Genomic DNA, 16,500 nt, shown 5'->3' with positions numbered 1-16,500 from the left:
ATAAATTATAAGTTGTGAAATGTATTTAATCTGCTAATTAGCGGTGCATACATAGTTTCATTTAATATTCGATTCGTATATAAAAAAACCTTCGGGGATAATGAAGCATGATCCACCGGTTAGAAACAAGTTGTGATTAAAAGAAAGGCAGGCTTGAATTATTGTAGGTGGAACAATACTTTACTTGGGTTTAATTTAAACACATAAACTTAATGAAAGTTTTTTAACATCTTTTTCCACTTGCTTATAAAATATGGGCTATGAGATAATTAGACATTCAAAATCACCACAAATCTTAATATCAAAAAGCTGGGCAGTAATTTAAAAAACATTGTGTGCTAAATAAATTAATTACTAAAAACAAAAAGAGGGCGGTGCTACGACGCATGTTCAGAGAGTAGTTTAAATACAGCATAGAACAAAACCCAACTTAGTGTTTTGACAAAAACTGCAGCACCTGTCGTTCCCGAGAGATCTCTCATCTCAGTACTTGAAACAGGCTCGCATTGACTTAACTTCGGAGTTCGGATGGGTTCCGGTGCTTTCCAATGGATATGGCCGCAGATATTAAAAAAAAAGAACATTTACATATATGCATTACTTAACGATAATGTTAAATATATTGTGGTTTAATTTTATAAAAATAACAAGAATTATAAGACTCTAAGGTTTTGTAAAAATTATTTAAATGATTCCAAAACAAAAAATCTCTATACTTTGTGTGACTTCATTCGATTTTTTAAATTTATTAGATCTATAGATATGTTGCATTCGTTTAATCAGATGTTGTTTTTTTATTATCGATAAATTAGAAAAACAAAAAAAGTATAATTATGCATTTAATTGAAAAATAATTAATATTAAAACCGACACAAAAATAAAAAAATGAAAACGCTTTTTTAAAACTAGCCCGTAGTATTGTCATAAACTAAAAAAAAATGTTTGATTTATTTAAGCTGTAGTTGTTAATACATGTTAGTTTTCTTCGTGTGTTTCTCTGTAACCCGGTCGGGGAACCGCATTGCTGCGTAAACCCCCCACGGCCCTTATGCCAGCTTTAATCCCTCTGCCGAAAGTCGACTCGCCTTAGAACTAAGTGTCCCATTGACCTTAACTAGGAGTTTAATTATAGACAGTACCTCACTGTCTTTCTTGGCAACGAACTAATATGCAATTAGTTGGTGTTAAACAAATATATTCACCCTTTAAAAAAGATTTCATGAACCTCATTAATGATCTCTTGTAATTATAAAAATTATTTTAGATTTAAAATGTAAAAGTCATTACACCAAATCGGGTTTTAATCAATTATAGTAAAAATCTTTTTGTATCTTCTTCCTGTAAACTTAATTTGAATAAAAAAACAAGAAATATTGATGTCTAAAAGGGGAATTATAGCATAAATATGATGGGGTTTTAAGTAAAAAACTTATTTTAGACACACTTCGTAACGGGCAAGTTTTTTCAAAAGAAATCAATAAACTTTTTTAAAAAAAACTTGGTATTTGCACAGGAAAAAGTTATGGAATACACCACTTTTATATTAATTGATTAATTTTAAGCACAAAAATTGGGATTTGTGCCGTTGTTTAACTCTCTTCCCTTTTAATTGAAAATTATAGTATAAAATAACTGGATTATTTAGCCATGAAAACATTAAATAAATCACTTTGAGACAATGATTATAAATTGCAACTATATTTTAATTAGTCGGTGTTAAAACATTTATTTATAAATATTTCATTAGTGAATTTAAGTAAACCCGCAGAATCCTGGAATGTGGCAACTCCATCACTATAGATTTTAAGATTTAATAACTCTCGATAAAGTTTTTGTTTTTATCTAGAGTATCCCTTGATCTTGCCAAGAACCGAGGCCTTTGTGGTATGGTTAGGCTATAGCCTGAAAGGGACAGAGGTAAGCGTGAGTTGTTTGGCATACAGGTTATATGATCTTCGATGATTTCTGAGCAAGCTTATTTGATGTATAAAAGCAGCCTCTAATTTAAATAAATACTTAAGCCGTAAGGTATAAGGAAAAGGTCCTTTACCTTTTTTTCCCCTTAATCTTGCTCTGATAATGAAACAATTTTTTTTAGGGGGCTAATTTAAAAACGATTTAAAATTTTGTAAAAAAATAAAAGACATTTTCATTAACCTAATTTATTTAGCTTTCAAAATATAATACAAATATAGTTCTTAAAAAACTAAAGATTTCCTTAATACCCATCTTTGATTCCCCAGCTAGGCGATCATAAAAAATTATTGGAACTTCTTCAATATTTTTACCCATTAACTCAGCCCTTGCAATAATTTCCATTTGAAATCCAAAATTTTTAGATTTAATTTTAGGTAAAAGCTCGTTTAACAACGATGTTTTATAACACCTAAAACTACCAGTTAAATCAGTAGAATACAGCCCTAAAACATATTGAGCAAGTGTATTGGCGCCCACCGATGTCAATTTCCTTGAAAATGGCCAATTACAAACCATTCCAGATTTAGAATATCTAGTGCCAGTTACAATATCGATATCTTTGTGTGATATAGCGGTTCTATACATAATTGGAATATTCAAAGGATCGTGTTGGAGATCCGCATCTAAAAGAACTGTATATTCGTATTTACAGTGTTTTAATCCCTCTAAATATGCACTCCCCAGTCCTAATTTCCCAGCCCTATCAATTATTTTTACATTTGTTAAATTCAACTTTTTTACAATTTTAGAAGTGCCATCTGGGCTGTTGTCATCGACTACAATTATAGAATACTTTAAACCCATTTTTTCTAATGTAAAATTTAGCATTCTGAGCATTGGGACAATATTATTTGCTTCGTTGTATGTAGGAAGGATAACATTTATCATAGGGGTAAAAAACAATAGAAACAAATCAATCAATTAGTGTAAATTATAATTAAAAAGAAGAAAAATCTAATTGTAAGTAAAAACCATATCAGAGAAGTAAATTCTTTTCTTTTTAAGGTTGTTTTTATACATTCGGGTAAATTAAATAAGGTAACAGAAGGTATTATCTTTCAAGGTCGATAATCCATGAAAATTGTCTTCTGACATCCTTCTGTCTTATAAATCCGGGTAAATTAATTAAGGTAAAAGAAGGTATTATCTTTAAAGTTCCTGAATCCATGAAAATTGCCTTCTGTCTTATAAATCCGGGTAAATTAATTAAGGTAAAAGAAGGTATTATCTTTCAAGGTCGATAATCCATGAAAATTGGATTCTGTCTTATAAATCAGGGTAAATTAAATAAGGTAAAAGAAGGCATTGGCTTTCATGTTCGTGAATCCATGAAAATTGGATTCTGCTATCTTTTCGTTTATGCTTTCTTTTAAATTAATTAAGGCTTTAAGCGGCATAGTATTTCAAGTTCGAGAATCCCCGTCAATTGTCTTCTGCTATCTTTTCGTTTTTGCATTCAGGAAAGTAATTAAATTTAATTATTGTAAAATTATTTTTAGCACTATTTTAATAAAAAAAACACCACACTAAATAAAATTATTCTCCGGTGCAGAACTATTTTGTCGCAAACTGTAAAACAGCAAGAATTAAATATTTCAAAAAACAAATACCACTTTTGGAGTGCAACTAAAATAGACTAATAAGGATGTAAAAACATCCATTCAATCCTTTGCACAGTGTAGTTACTGAAAGTGTTTTTATGTGGAAACAGAAGGTGCCCGCATAAACTTGTGCTCCTTGTCTTCAACATCCAATAGGGTGCTATAGGGTAAATTTTTGGGTTGAAATGAGTTTTTTTGTAAAATCGACCACCGTCTAGTTTTTCCTAATAAACACGTACCGTTTTATGAAGAAAAACAAAAAAAAGCAAATTCTGATGTTTTTGATTGCCAGTCCATAAGACTGTTTTTGAAATCTATTTGTGCTTAATAAAATCGTCACGAGCAAATAAACACATTATAAATTTATAATAGTTGTTGATTCTTATAAGAATATCAAAATGTATAAAATTCTGAAAAGCACTGGAATTAGACCAAAGTTTTAAGATTGTATAAAAGTATAAGACACCCAATATGGTTCCTTGGCGCAATCGGCTAGCGCGTTCGGCTGTTAACCGGAAGGTTCTGAGTTCGAACCTCAGAGGAACCGTTTTTTTGTAAACACACTTTTTTCCTTGTTTTATTAAAATGTGTTTTTACCTTATTAAATGGCCGCCTTTTGTTTAAATGGTTCATTAAACCAAACATATAAAAACTTGCCAATTTTTTTGCCCAAAGAATAATTAAAATAAACAGCCAATCCATTGAATTTAACTCAGTGTGAATATGAAAATGCCTTTATAATGATATTTAAAGCGGGTCCCCTTATATATTTAGAGTTAATATAATATAAAACGAGATTAAGAAATATAATTAAATTTAAAAACTGTTTTTAGAGAAACTTTTATAGTGAATTAATAAATTTTATATAGAATCCTTACCGTATGTGTTGTTTTTAATTTTTTTTAAAAAAATACAGAAATTAAATTGCGTTGTATCTAACGGCTGAAGGATACATCCGATCACTAGTTATTGAGTAGTTTTTTTGCTCGATTTCTTTGGATAGCAGGAAAGATATCAATGGGGGCGTTTGCCACAGAGAATTTAAATAACTTGTAATGCTGGTCAGGAGAAGGTTTTAAACTAGAAATTTAGATCGTAAAAGGGATTTCTGAAGTGAAGGCCTGGAAACTTAGAAAAAAACTGTAACAAACTGTTGAAATAGTCTCAATTAAATAACCCTTAATGTCTAAAACGTCTTCAGATAACAACAAAAATTAAGTGGATTTTTGAGTTTTAACAATTATTTTAAGAAAATTTATTTTTAGGCATAAATTAATAAAGCTTTTCCAAAATGTTGTATTTGTAACTGGGAGATCACTTTTTTACATAAAGGTATTATTATAATGAAACTAGATCTGTTAGGAAAATCGTTAAAAAAAAACAAATTTATTAACCAATTGATCTTACTATCACCTACAAAAAAGGTAACTTTTAAAACATCCTACACTGTTGATAGAGATCAGTTGAAACTTCTGGTGTTACACACCTACCATACCATTAAGGCTTTGGTTACAAGAGGGTTCTATTTACAAGTTGATTACTAAGTTATCTGCAATTAATGCAGACTTCTACTTAATCATTGCTAACAAATACTTAGTTACACTAGGTATTATATCAGCAGGCTTTCTGCCGAAAGCTGGCGTCTCATAGGAAAATCTTTAAATTGTAATATTGCTTGTATCAACTTCGCCTACACTGTTTTTACGTTTAGAGGTAATTCGGTTCAGATGAGATTTAAATTTTTTATCCTTGAAGAGTTAAAAAACAAAGTAGTAAAGGAGAGAAGTCTATAATTATTAATTGTTATATTTTTGCCAATTTTAAATTAAAAAAGATATTTCTAAAATTAGTAGTATAAAAACAAGTTTTTTGTTCAAATGTCAAATCAGACACAACAATTGAAACAAAAAATGTTTCCGTCGAGGATCGAACTCGACTCCTCCCGCGTGTTAGGCGGACGTGATAACCACTACACCACGGAAACTTATTAAAAAAACAACACATATAATTAAACTACCAAAATGGTTTTTGGACATAAAATATTTTTTTAATTATTTAATGTATTTGTTAGAAGAAGTCAATGACATAGGGGCAACTTTAACAGTATTTCTCATTCCAAATTGTTTTTTTTTGCTTATTACATAAATTCCTTCTCCCATTTCTATTTATGTTGAATTATACCCATTTAAGCCGATTGTATTTAATAAATAGACTTGTTATGATTATCTTTGTCGCAACTGTAGAGTAATCTTGTAACTCTGTTGCTTTCTTAAGTGAAGATTTTTAAGTAAAATTTCGCTTTAAAATAAAGCATGGATTATTTACCCATGCAATCAATAAATGAAAGTTCTAAAATTGACAATCTTCATCACATATTCTTCACGGGTAGATTATTATAGTCAATTAATCTTATTTAGATAATCCCCTTGTTATTATCATCTGAGCCACAAAATATTAACAGGTAGATTATTAAATACCAATTAATCTTAATTAATAAATAGACTTGTTATTAATATCTTCACCACATAATATTAACAGGTAGATTATTATAGTCAATTAATAAATAGACTTGTTATTAATATCTTCAACTATTAATTCTAACATTAAACGCCATGTATTTATAAAACAATTTAATAAACTCGTTATGATTTCAATTAATATGGAGCAGGGACATACAACAGCCACCCAATTACACAAATCAACGTGGTTGTAACAACCCCATAAAATATTTGTGTAATTCTTTTTAGGTGCCGTTCTACACTTCTCAAATTCAATGAATGCTCTCATCACATTGTCTAAAATTTTACCGTTTTCTTTGTTCTCGTTGCTACAATATAAATTTTCATACATTGTGTCCTCCATGTTAAATTCTTCAGAAAAAAAAATTGCCTGCGTAAACCCGAAAGGTGCTCTATTAGACTTGTAGCATCCAAATCCCCCACAGGCTTTATGTCCTTACTTTCAATTAATCCTCTGTTAGCCGCTTTATCTAAGAGTTTATTACATTCTTGTGCAGGGATTGTTTTTGTTCCATATTTCTCAAAATTTCCTTTTCTAATTCATCCATGGGTTAAGAAAAAGAAAATGATTTTAGATTCATTTGACTTGATTAGGGTGCTGTAATTATATTAATAGACAATGAATTGATTTAATTAAAATGGCTGAAGATAATAATAACAAGGGGATTATCTAAATAATATTAATTCGTATTTAATAATCTACCTGTTAATATTTGTGGTGAAGATGATAATAACAAGTCTATTTATTAATTGACTATAATAATCTACCTGTTAATATTATGTGGTGAAGATATTAATAACAAGTCTATTTATTAATTAAGATTAATTGGTATTTAATAATCTGCCCGTTAATATTTTGTGGTGAAGATATTAATAACAAGTCTATTTATTAATTAATATTAGCTTAAATAGGTGTAACCCAACCTTAAGATATAAAACTGGCAGGAACCTTCTACAAGAGCCTTTTGTATTTTGTAGCCACTATCCCCCCTTAGGTTTGTTTTAGGAGTTTTTTCAGTGGGTTTCTTTAGTTCAAACCCCATTTGATATAAATGCAACACTTATTGTTGCAATAGTTTTAATTAAATTACCTTTAATGTCTAATAGGTCTTCACAGAACGAACACTTATAATTAGAAACTCTTATTGTACCCTTTACGGCATTTAAAGTCGAATAAAATCTTAGAAAGTGTATTTTTATTTGTCAAGATTGGCGTAAATGGATATAATCCAGTTATAAATACTACTGTACTGTTGTGTTATCCTCTATTAATATAAAAAATCCCCTTAATGACTAAATACTTTATTGTTGAAGAGCTTACACCATCTTGAAGGCACAAGACAGATCCTGCACCAAATTTTATCTAATGCGTCACAACTATGATTTTTCTTAAAACTCGGCTGCTTTATTAATCAACAAAAAATTACTAAAACAGAATCTGTGGAAAATTTACCCATGCGATCAATGTTTAATTAATCAAAAAACAAAACATAATCTGTGGTAAATTCGCCCATGTGACCCTTGTTTTTTAATCATTTGATCAACAAAAAAATTTACTAAAACATAATCTGGTGTAAATTTGCTCATGTGGTGACCCTTGTTTATTAAATCATTTGATCAATAAAAAACTTATTGATGTAATATCTGCTGTGTAATCGATTATAAATCAAATTTATTTAAATACTCTTAATAACTAAAGCTATTAATAATGTAAAGATTCCACCATCTTAGATATCAGAAAACAATATTAAGTTTTTTTATTAAAAATATTACATTAAATCCGCACATTTCATACTAAAACTACCTTTTATGATTTCAATAATTTTTTTTAATATTTTTCCTAGGATTCGTAATAAAAACCAAAATAAGGCGGCCGTTTAGACGAAAATATACATGTTACTTTAAGAAATAATAATGGCAAAAAGTTGACTGTAATACTCAACTTGTTTGGTTTATAGTTGTTGTGTTATCCTCTATTAATATAATCACTAAGCACCCTTAATGACTAAATACTTTAATAATGAAGAGCTTACGCCATCTTCGATGGCACAAGACAATAGTAATGAATTTTGATTAAAAGGGGAAAATTAAAAAAAAAAGCAAAATTCAATTGATTTGTGAAATGTGTGAAAATAAATTTATTTCTCAACTTTTTACAAGGTTTGGTGTTAAATTGATGTTATTTTATCCAATTCGTGCCAACAAAGTACTAATTACTTTTTAATAAAACTTATTTCTAAATATAATTTAACTGTAATTAATAAAGAGGAACTCCTGTGTTAATAGGAAATTTGGGTTTAACTCATTCCAGACAAGTTTAACCGTCTCAAATTAAGGACAAATCGGGGTATATGCCTCATTCTGTTGAAAAGAAGGCAGAATTTTAAAAAAATAACATGATTATAAGTGCTAAGACGGGTTTTTAATTGCAATGTATTTTTTTTGTAAAAACGAACCAACTTTTCAAAAAAATGTGTTTTTTCTAGTTTAGACTTATTTAGCTTTAAATTGAGTGGTAAAAAGTATGAGATGTCACCTTTCACCATCATTGCTGTAATTACATACGAATCATTGTATGATGTAGTGCAGTTTTATTCTTTTTTGTTTTAATATGCTTTTAAATAAAAATCATTAACATATGGAAATACAACATACTTGGAATCGTTACCTTATTTATTTCATAAAAAATTGTTATTAAAATGTGTACGTGGGATATTATAAAGAGCAAGCATATAAAAAAAATGTTGGATTTATTTAAGCTGTAGTTGTTAATACATGTTAGTTTTCATCGTGTGTTTCTCTGTAACCCGGTCGGGGAACCGCATTGCTGCGTAAAACCTCCACGGCCCTTATGCCAGCTTTAATCCCTCTGTCGAAAGTCGACTCGCCTTAGGACTAAATGTCCCATTGACCTTAACTAGGAGTTTAATTATAGACAGTACCTCACTGTCAAAAAGAGCAAGCATATATTTGTCCCTCGCTCACAAGCTCAATATGTCTTCTATCACAAAGAAAATATTGGGACGGCCCAAAAACCAGGAAAAGCCGTAAAAACATCTTAACTCAAGTATATTTAGCCACTTGGCAGTCGAAATGTTTATGTAAGACAGGGAATGGCACCTACAAGAGCTTAAAAAGTAGAATAATATTGATTATAAGTAATATTCAACATAAGACCTGTTATACACTTACTCTAAGTAGTATATCTAGGCCTGCAGAATAATATGGGCTAATTATAAATGCCTTAATAATTTGAGCAGGAGACTGAACTTTAACTCCTGGAGTTTGAATGAAACCAACTTAAATATTTTGTGACTTTTTTAGATTACTGACCGCAAAAGAGATCCGCACCTTCTTATTGTCAGTTTTTTTTTTAAAAAAAAATGAAACTGGGCTATACGGCAAAACTAAAAATTCCACAAAGCTCATCAAATTATTTATTTAATGTTTCAAACGGCATCAACTTTCTGTAAGAAACTTCAGAAAGTTTACTTCCGCCACAATTCTTGTTCAGCCGCCAATTTCTAATCAGTCATCTCCCCTCATCGTGCCCTCGCCTTCTATCTAAGTTTATCAGTATATGCTATTTTAAAAAACATTAAGAAATAATTTTTATTTATTGAATTTAGTATAAATGTTTGAAGTATTATTTTTTAAATTAAAAATTCATTTTGTTGTTTAATTTTATACTTTAAGGCAACTTCTGAGCTTTAAATGGCAGGGGTTACTACTTTTTAAATTAAAAATTCATTTTGTTGTTTAATTTTATACTGTAAGGCAACTTATGATCCTTAAATTACAGGCGTTACTACTTTTTTAATTAAAAATTCATTTTGTTGTTTAATTTTATACTGTAAGGCAACTTCTGAGCTTTAAATTACAGGCGTTACTACTTTTTTAATTAAAAATTCGTTTAATTTTATACTTTAAGGCAACTTCTGAGCTTTAAATGGCAGGCGTTACTACTTTTTTAATTAAAAATTCATTAATTCGTTTAATTTTATACTTTAAGGCAACTTCTGAGCTTTAAATGGCAGGTTTTACTCTCTTGTGCCATTGAAGATGGCAGAACTTTTTCATTAAGTTCATTTAGTGATTAAATTTTTAGCCGATTACAGAACACTTACATTACACATATTTCTCTAAAATAACTAATTTTTAATTCTTTTTAAATTTCTTAGTTGTGAATGTGTCTTTTGGCATTGTTTCTAGCTTAATTTGCCCATTTCTAGCAATACTACATCCTATCATTTTTAATAATGCAGTTATTTTAGTTAAAGTTTCTCCAAATTTTGGAAGTTGATCAATAACCAGCTTGTAATTACATGCCATCAATGCTACGATATAAAATTTAACAATAAGTTTGTCTTTAGCTATTAAGGGGAGTTTATTTTTACATAAATCACTTTTTAAATATTCAAAAAAAAATTGATATTTTCCAAGTGCCCGTGGGAATATTATTTTTTCTCCAAGTACTTTGTGTAAGCAATCTAAAATGCTCATATACAATTTGTTGTCTTCATTATAAATTGTTCTAACAAATAAACAAGAATCAACTTTATTACATTCAACATCTTCAAATAAATCAAGAATATTATCACCAAATAAAAGGGGGAGTGAATAACATTCAAAAGGGGTCTTAGCCTCTTTATTATATAACGGAAGTAGTTGATTTTCAACATTAAAAGTAATATTTGAGCTAGGAGGTAATTTCCCAAACCCCCATTTAGATATCGCTTCTTTACTCCTTTTATCTCCAAAATCATTAATTAAATTTACATAAGAACTTGAAATATTCTCTTGTTCAACAATAGGCTTCTCGTAGATTGTTTCAACGGCAAATAACTTTGCTTCAATAAAATCAATTTTTTTAAAAGTGCCAGAAGAACTACTTTTTATACAGAAAAATTGAACGGGTGAATTACTTTCTATAGCTTTAAATGTTAGATTATCAAGAGTACTCTCAATTACAGAAAGATTATTAGTTTTTGATACACTAAAAGGAATATGTTTCTTATAGTTTGAGATAATGAACATGTGGGTAAAATTTTTAAAAAAAGAAAAGTAAAATAGCACATTAATGCAAGTTGTTTAACAAAAATGCTAAATATTACTATAAATGGTATCCAAATTGACAATAAATATATTACTAGTAGGAGTTTGAAGTAAACATGGGTATGTAGTAATATATATATCCAACTTTAATTTATAAAATTTATAAATAGGTATTTGGTTTTTAAATGTATTTTAAGATAATGAGTGGTTGTCAGAATAAGTTGGAAATAATAATTAGATTAAAAATATAGCTTGCTATTTAAAATTTATTTTAAGATAATGAGTGGTTGTCAGAATAAGTTGGAAATAATAATTAGATTAAAAATATAGCTTGCTATTTAAAATTTATTTTAAGATAATGAGTGGTTGCTAGATAACTTTGTAAATAATTAAGAGCAATTGAATATATATAATACTCGCTTTTATCCCAAACTCTTACTTTTGATTAAAAATCTGACCTTTTATTTTTAATGTATTATATGATAATGTATGGTCACAAGATTACGTTATAAATAATTATTATATTACAAATATAGCCTTTTTATTTAAAATGTATTATAAGTAAGAGTTCGAGGTAAACATGGGTATTTATTTAACTATAATATATATATCCAACTTTATATGATTGTTGTTATCTCAAGGCTTATTGAGATATTTAGTTAATACTACTTCAACAATAATAATGAATGGTTGTCAGAATAAGTTGTAAATAAGTATTATATTAAAAATATAGCTTGCTATTTAAAATGTATTTTAAGATAATGAGTGGTTGTCAGAATAAGTTGGAAATAGGTATTTGGTTTTTAAATGTATTTTAAGATAATGAGTGGTTGTCAGAATAAGTTGGAAATAAGTATTAGATTAAAAATATAGCTTGCTATTCAAAATGTATTTTACGATAATGAGTGGTTGCCTGAATAGGTTGGAAATAAGTATTTGATTAAAAATCTGGCTTTTTATTTTTAATCTAAATTAAGATAATGAGTGGTTGTCAGAATAAGTTGGAAATAAGTATTTGATTAAAAATATAGCTTGCTATTTAAAATGTATTTTAAGATAATGAGTGGTTGTCAGAATAAGTTGGAAATAATAATTAGATTAAAAATATAGCTTGCTATTTAAATTGTATTTTATGATAATGAGTGGTTGTCAGAATAGGTTGGAAATAAGTATTAGATTAAAAATCTGGCTTTTTTATTTAAAATGTATTTTATGATACTGTATGGCTACAAGATTACGTTATAAATAATTATTATATTAAAAATATAGCTTTTTATTTTTAATCTAAATTAAGATAATGAATGGTTGTCAGAATAAGTTGGAAATAAGTATTTGATTAAAAATATAGCTTTTTTATTTAAAATGTATTTTAAGATAATGAGTGGTTGTCAGAATAAGTTGGAAATAAGTATTAGATTAAAAATCTGGCTTTTTATTGGTGAAACATTTACAGAGGAACTTAAGAAAATAGCCGGCTTTTTATTTTAGGAGACGTTTTTGTTATTCAAATGATTTATTGACATTGGAGTACCAGATATAACTTCAGCAAATGATTGAAACCCGTTAAAATAATAGAATTTTTATTTCCAAATACCAATAATTCTTCATTATTAAAATAAAACAAGTGTTTTTTATTTAAATGTAAATTTCAATATACAATTATCCGTTCAGTTAATAATCGATTATTTTATTTTGGATTCGTTAATTACAAATTTATTTTTTCTGCATTCCTCCATGTATTTTTCTTGAAAATTTTTACTTTGATTTTTTACCCTGTAGAATGGCAAAGAAAACTAATCACACAAACAGAAATCAGAACAGAAAGGATCACAAGCACGGAATAAAAAAACCCAAGAGGCACGCACTTATTGACACACCAGGTGTTTCAATAAGCAGGCTTAGACAAGCATATTTCAGCAAACTTGGCCAACAAAAATCTGAATAAATTTCTTTCTTGAAAATATTTTTTAAAATGCATTATTTAATTAGAAAATTATAAAGAGATGTTGTTTTTAAGTATAACAGAGGCTTTTGTGTAATTTAATTTATGTTTGTTACTACTTAAAAAAATTATTTAGATTCGGGGTATTAATCTTGGCCGATTATAACTGTCGCAACTGTAGAGTTATCTTGTAACTCTGTTGCTTTCTTAAGTGAAGATTTTTAAGTAAGATTTTGCTTTAAAATAAAGCATGGATTATTTACCCATGCAATCAATAAATGAAAGTTCTAAAATTGACAATAACAATGGCAATTCTTAATTAAAAAGAAATATAAAGATTTATCAATTAAAGTCGAAGATAGTAAATTATATTAAATATTATTAACTTAAATATCTATAATCTAACCATTAATATTACATTATGAATTTGGGCAAAAATGGAGTTTTTGGTAAGCATTGGGGATTTATTTAAGTATTTTGAATAGCTTACATTATAAACAGAAACGTAGGGAATAATTTATTTAGTTGTAAAAAGAATCCTCGATGTATGTTGAATAGCTTACATTATAAACAGAAACGTAGTGAATAATTTATTTAGTTGTAAAAAGGATCCTCGATGTATGTTGAACGCAAAATTGTAGCTGGTATTATTTAATATTGTTTTTATCGAAAAAGTTGAATTAGTTTAATGTCTTATTAAATTATATTGGCAATTGTATGTTTTTAAGATTAGAGCTTGCTGTATTTAAACAATAACAAGAAGACACAGAGATCAAGTCGAAATAAAAATATTTAATAGGAAGATTGAACATAATCAAAACAGCCCAATTTATTTAGGAGTGTGTGTTTGTTCAACATTTTACAATTGAATATTAGTGGGAAGCCTATTCTATTTTGTAAAACAAACATGACTTCTGCTACGATGCCTCTTTCTGACATCTCATCTTACCATTTTCTTCTTTAATCGAGTGTGTCACTCTCCAATCTCTTAGTTAAATGCCTTGATTTATACCTCGATTCGGTTTAGGACTGTGTGAGCTTAATTAAAAACATAATTTAACATATTATTTAGAACCCGATTCTCATTAATCTCTATTGGTTATCTTGGTTTTAAAGTGACACTCCTTAGGTGTAAGTGTAAGATTACTTATTTAATTTCACCAGCGGCTTTTTGCCTAAATCAGCAACTTTGACCAGACTAGAAGTTATTAAACGAGCCTGTAAAAAGCTGTAGAGCCAATTCCCTAGGCCACTTTTACTTGTTATTGCTGCACTTAGTTCTACCTATATTATAGATTTGGCCCTTTAAATACCGGGATTAAAAGGGGGGTTTATCCCGTGCGGGCTTGAGAACCTTGTTGTCACCCTTTGATTCTTATCACAACGAAGTTTATTAAAAATAAAAAATAAAATCGAGTTTTATTCAAATCACAACTACATCCTGTCTCTTACTCATTTAATAATAAATGAATTCTTTGCACTTCAAGATGTTTTTTAAAAAAGTATAAAAATATTTTCACTTAGCCAAATGGAATTATATTTAGATTATTTGTTTTTAAGATTAAGGCGTATTTTTAATTTATAATTACAAATGTATTATTTAATTGTAAAAAAATCTAACCCCAATGCCTCTAATAATTGAATCTTTTTTTAATCCATACACTAAAATAGCCGATCTCTTATTTCCTGAGCAAATATTTACATATGTAGGCAATCCTATCACAGAGGGTCCATCGGAACAATTTTGTTACACTAGAAAAGAACTAAATTCTGAAAGTATCATGTACTATTTTAATAAAATTTATTACATTGAAAAAGATAAAATTGTAGCAATTGACAAAGCAGCACAAAAAATTAAATATTACGATTTAACGAGTGGTAAATTAATTAAATTCCAAGAAATTGTTGAAACGCCTGTAGAGAATAAAAACAACTTGCCACAACTCAATGCACAGAGTGGGGAAATCGTGCTTTTCCCAGAGAATGAAGAAGATGACGATAATTAAATAAACAGGAGTTTTGTAATATTTTATTAATTGAAATTGGGGGTTGACTTCTGTTGTTATTTAATTTGATTTATCTCATATTTTAAAATCTCTTTTATGCTAAACAGTGTCTTTCTACTTGCATTTTTTGTTAAGCAGTGTTTTTTTCACTTGCATTGTTTGTTAAACAGTGCCTTTTAACTTGCATTTTATATTAAACAGTGCCTTTTAACTTGCATTTTATATTAAACAGTGCCTTTCTACTTGCATTTTATATTAAACAGTGCCTTTCTACTTGCATTGTTTGTTAAGCAGTGTTTTTTCACTTGCATTTTATATTAAACAGTGCCTTTCTACTTGCATTTTATATTAAACAGTGCCTTTCTACTTGCATTTTATATTAAACAGTGCCTTTCTACTTGCATTGTTTGTTAAGCAGTGTTTTTTCACTTGCATTTTATATTAAGCAGTGCCTTTCTACTTGCATTTTATATTAAACAGTGCCTTTCTACTTGCATTGTTTGTTACTTAAACCACGAATTTCTATTTAAACTCCTCTTAAAGCTAACTTTTCGTTGTTTAAAATTTTTACAAAATTTTCAGCCCTCATGCACAAATTAGGACTTCCACAAGCCACACCAGAGGTCTACAAGAAAAATAGAGTTTTTAGACAATCTAATGGTTACTTCATGCATGTTAAATGTGACGATTGCGAAGAGTTGACACTTTGCTACTCTCATAGTCAAACTGATATGAAATGTAAAGGGTGCTCCGGCTTAGTTTTAAAATCTACTGGAGGTATGGCTAAGCTTGTTAATAAAGCAAAGACCAAGAAAGCAGAAAATTCTTATTAAATGATTACATTTTTATTTTTTTGAATAATTATTTAAATATAAGAAGCGATTAAATTATTATATTAAAGTTCACATAATGTATATAAAACATTATTAATTTAAATGTTACAGTTGCATAAAGTATAAAATATAGTAATGTAAGTAGGGAATTTTATTGAGCTAAGATCATTGTGTAATCGGCTATAAATATTGTTGAAATAGTCTTTTACCCTTAATGTCTAATAGGTCTACAGATAATCATAACAAGTCTATTTTTTAATAGTATTGGCTTAAATAAATAACCCTTAATGTCTAATAGGTCTGCAGATAACAACATATATTGTTGAAATAGTCTTTTACCCTTAATGTCTAATAGGTCTTCAGATAACAACAAATATAATTCAAAAAAGGCTCTAAATACTTATTTAATGGAACAATACAAGGATATTGATATAAGTATATGTGGGTGCTCAATCAAGAATAGAAAAAATATAACATTAATTTGAACCCCCATAAATGTTTACTGCTTATTATTGGTTAAATAAGAGCTATTTAAGCTAAAACTATTTCATAAATGCTGATTCTAAG

The 16,500-nt window shown here is 28.3% G+C and overlaps 3 non-coding genes across 3 annotated transcripts; 1 reads left to right on the top strand and 2 right to left on the bottom strand.

The window, feature by feature from the left end:
• Nucleotides 1–445: 445 nt before the first annotated feature.
• Nucleotides 446–566, bottom strand: LOC143922014 (5S ribosomal RNA). The gene has a single exon (XR_013261543.1). It is a non-coding gene; the product is annotated as a 5S ribosomal RNA (ribosomal RNA).
• Nucleotides 567–4,051: 3,485 nt separating this feature from the next.
• On the top strand, nucleotides 4,052–4,125 carry TRNAN-GUU (transfer RNA asparagine (anticodon GUU)). The gene has a single exon. It is a non-coding gene; the product is annotated as a tRNA-Asn (tRNA).
• A 1,364-nt stretch (nucleotides 4,126–5,489) lies between these two features.
• Nucleotides 5,490–5,562, bottom strand: TRNAV-AAC (transfer RNA valine (anticodon AAC)). Its single transcript has one exon. It is a non-coding gene; the product is annotated as a tRNA-Val (tRNA).
• Between the last annotated feature and the right edge of the window lie 10,938 nt (nucleotides 5,563–16,500).

This window comes from Arctopsyche grandis, unplaced genomic scaffold, assembly GCF_051622035.1.
Source record: "Arctopsyche grandis isolate Sample6627 unplaced genomic scaffold, ASM5162203v2 HiC_scaffold_153, whole genome shotgun sequence".
Lineage (NCBI taxonomy): Eukaryota > Metazoa > Arthropoda > Insecta > Trichoptera > Hydropsychidae > Arctopsyche > Arctopsyche grandis.
This window is presented reverse-complemented; position numbering and strand designations above follow the sequence as displayed.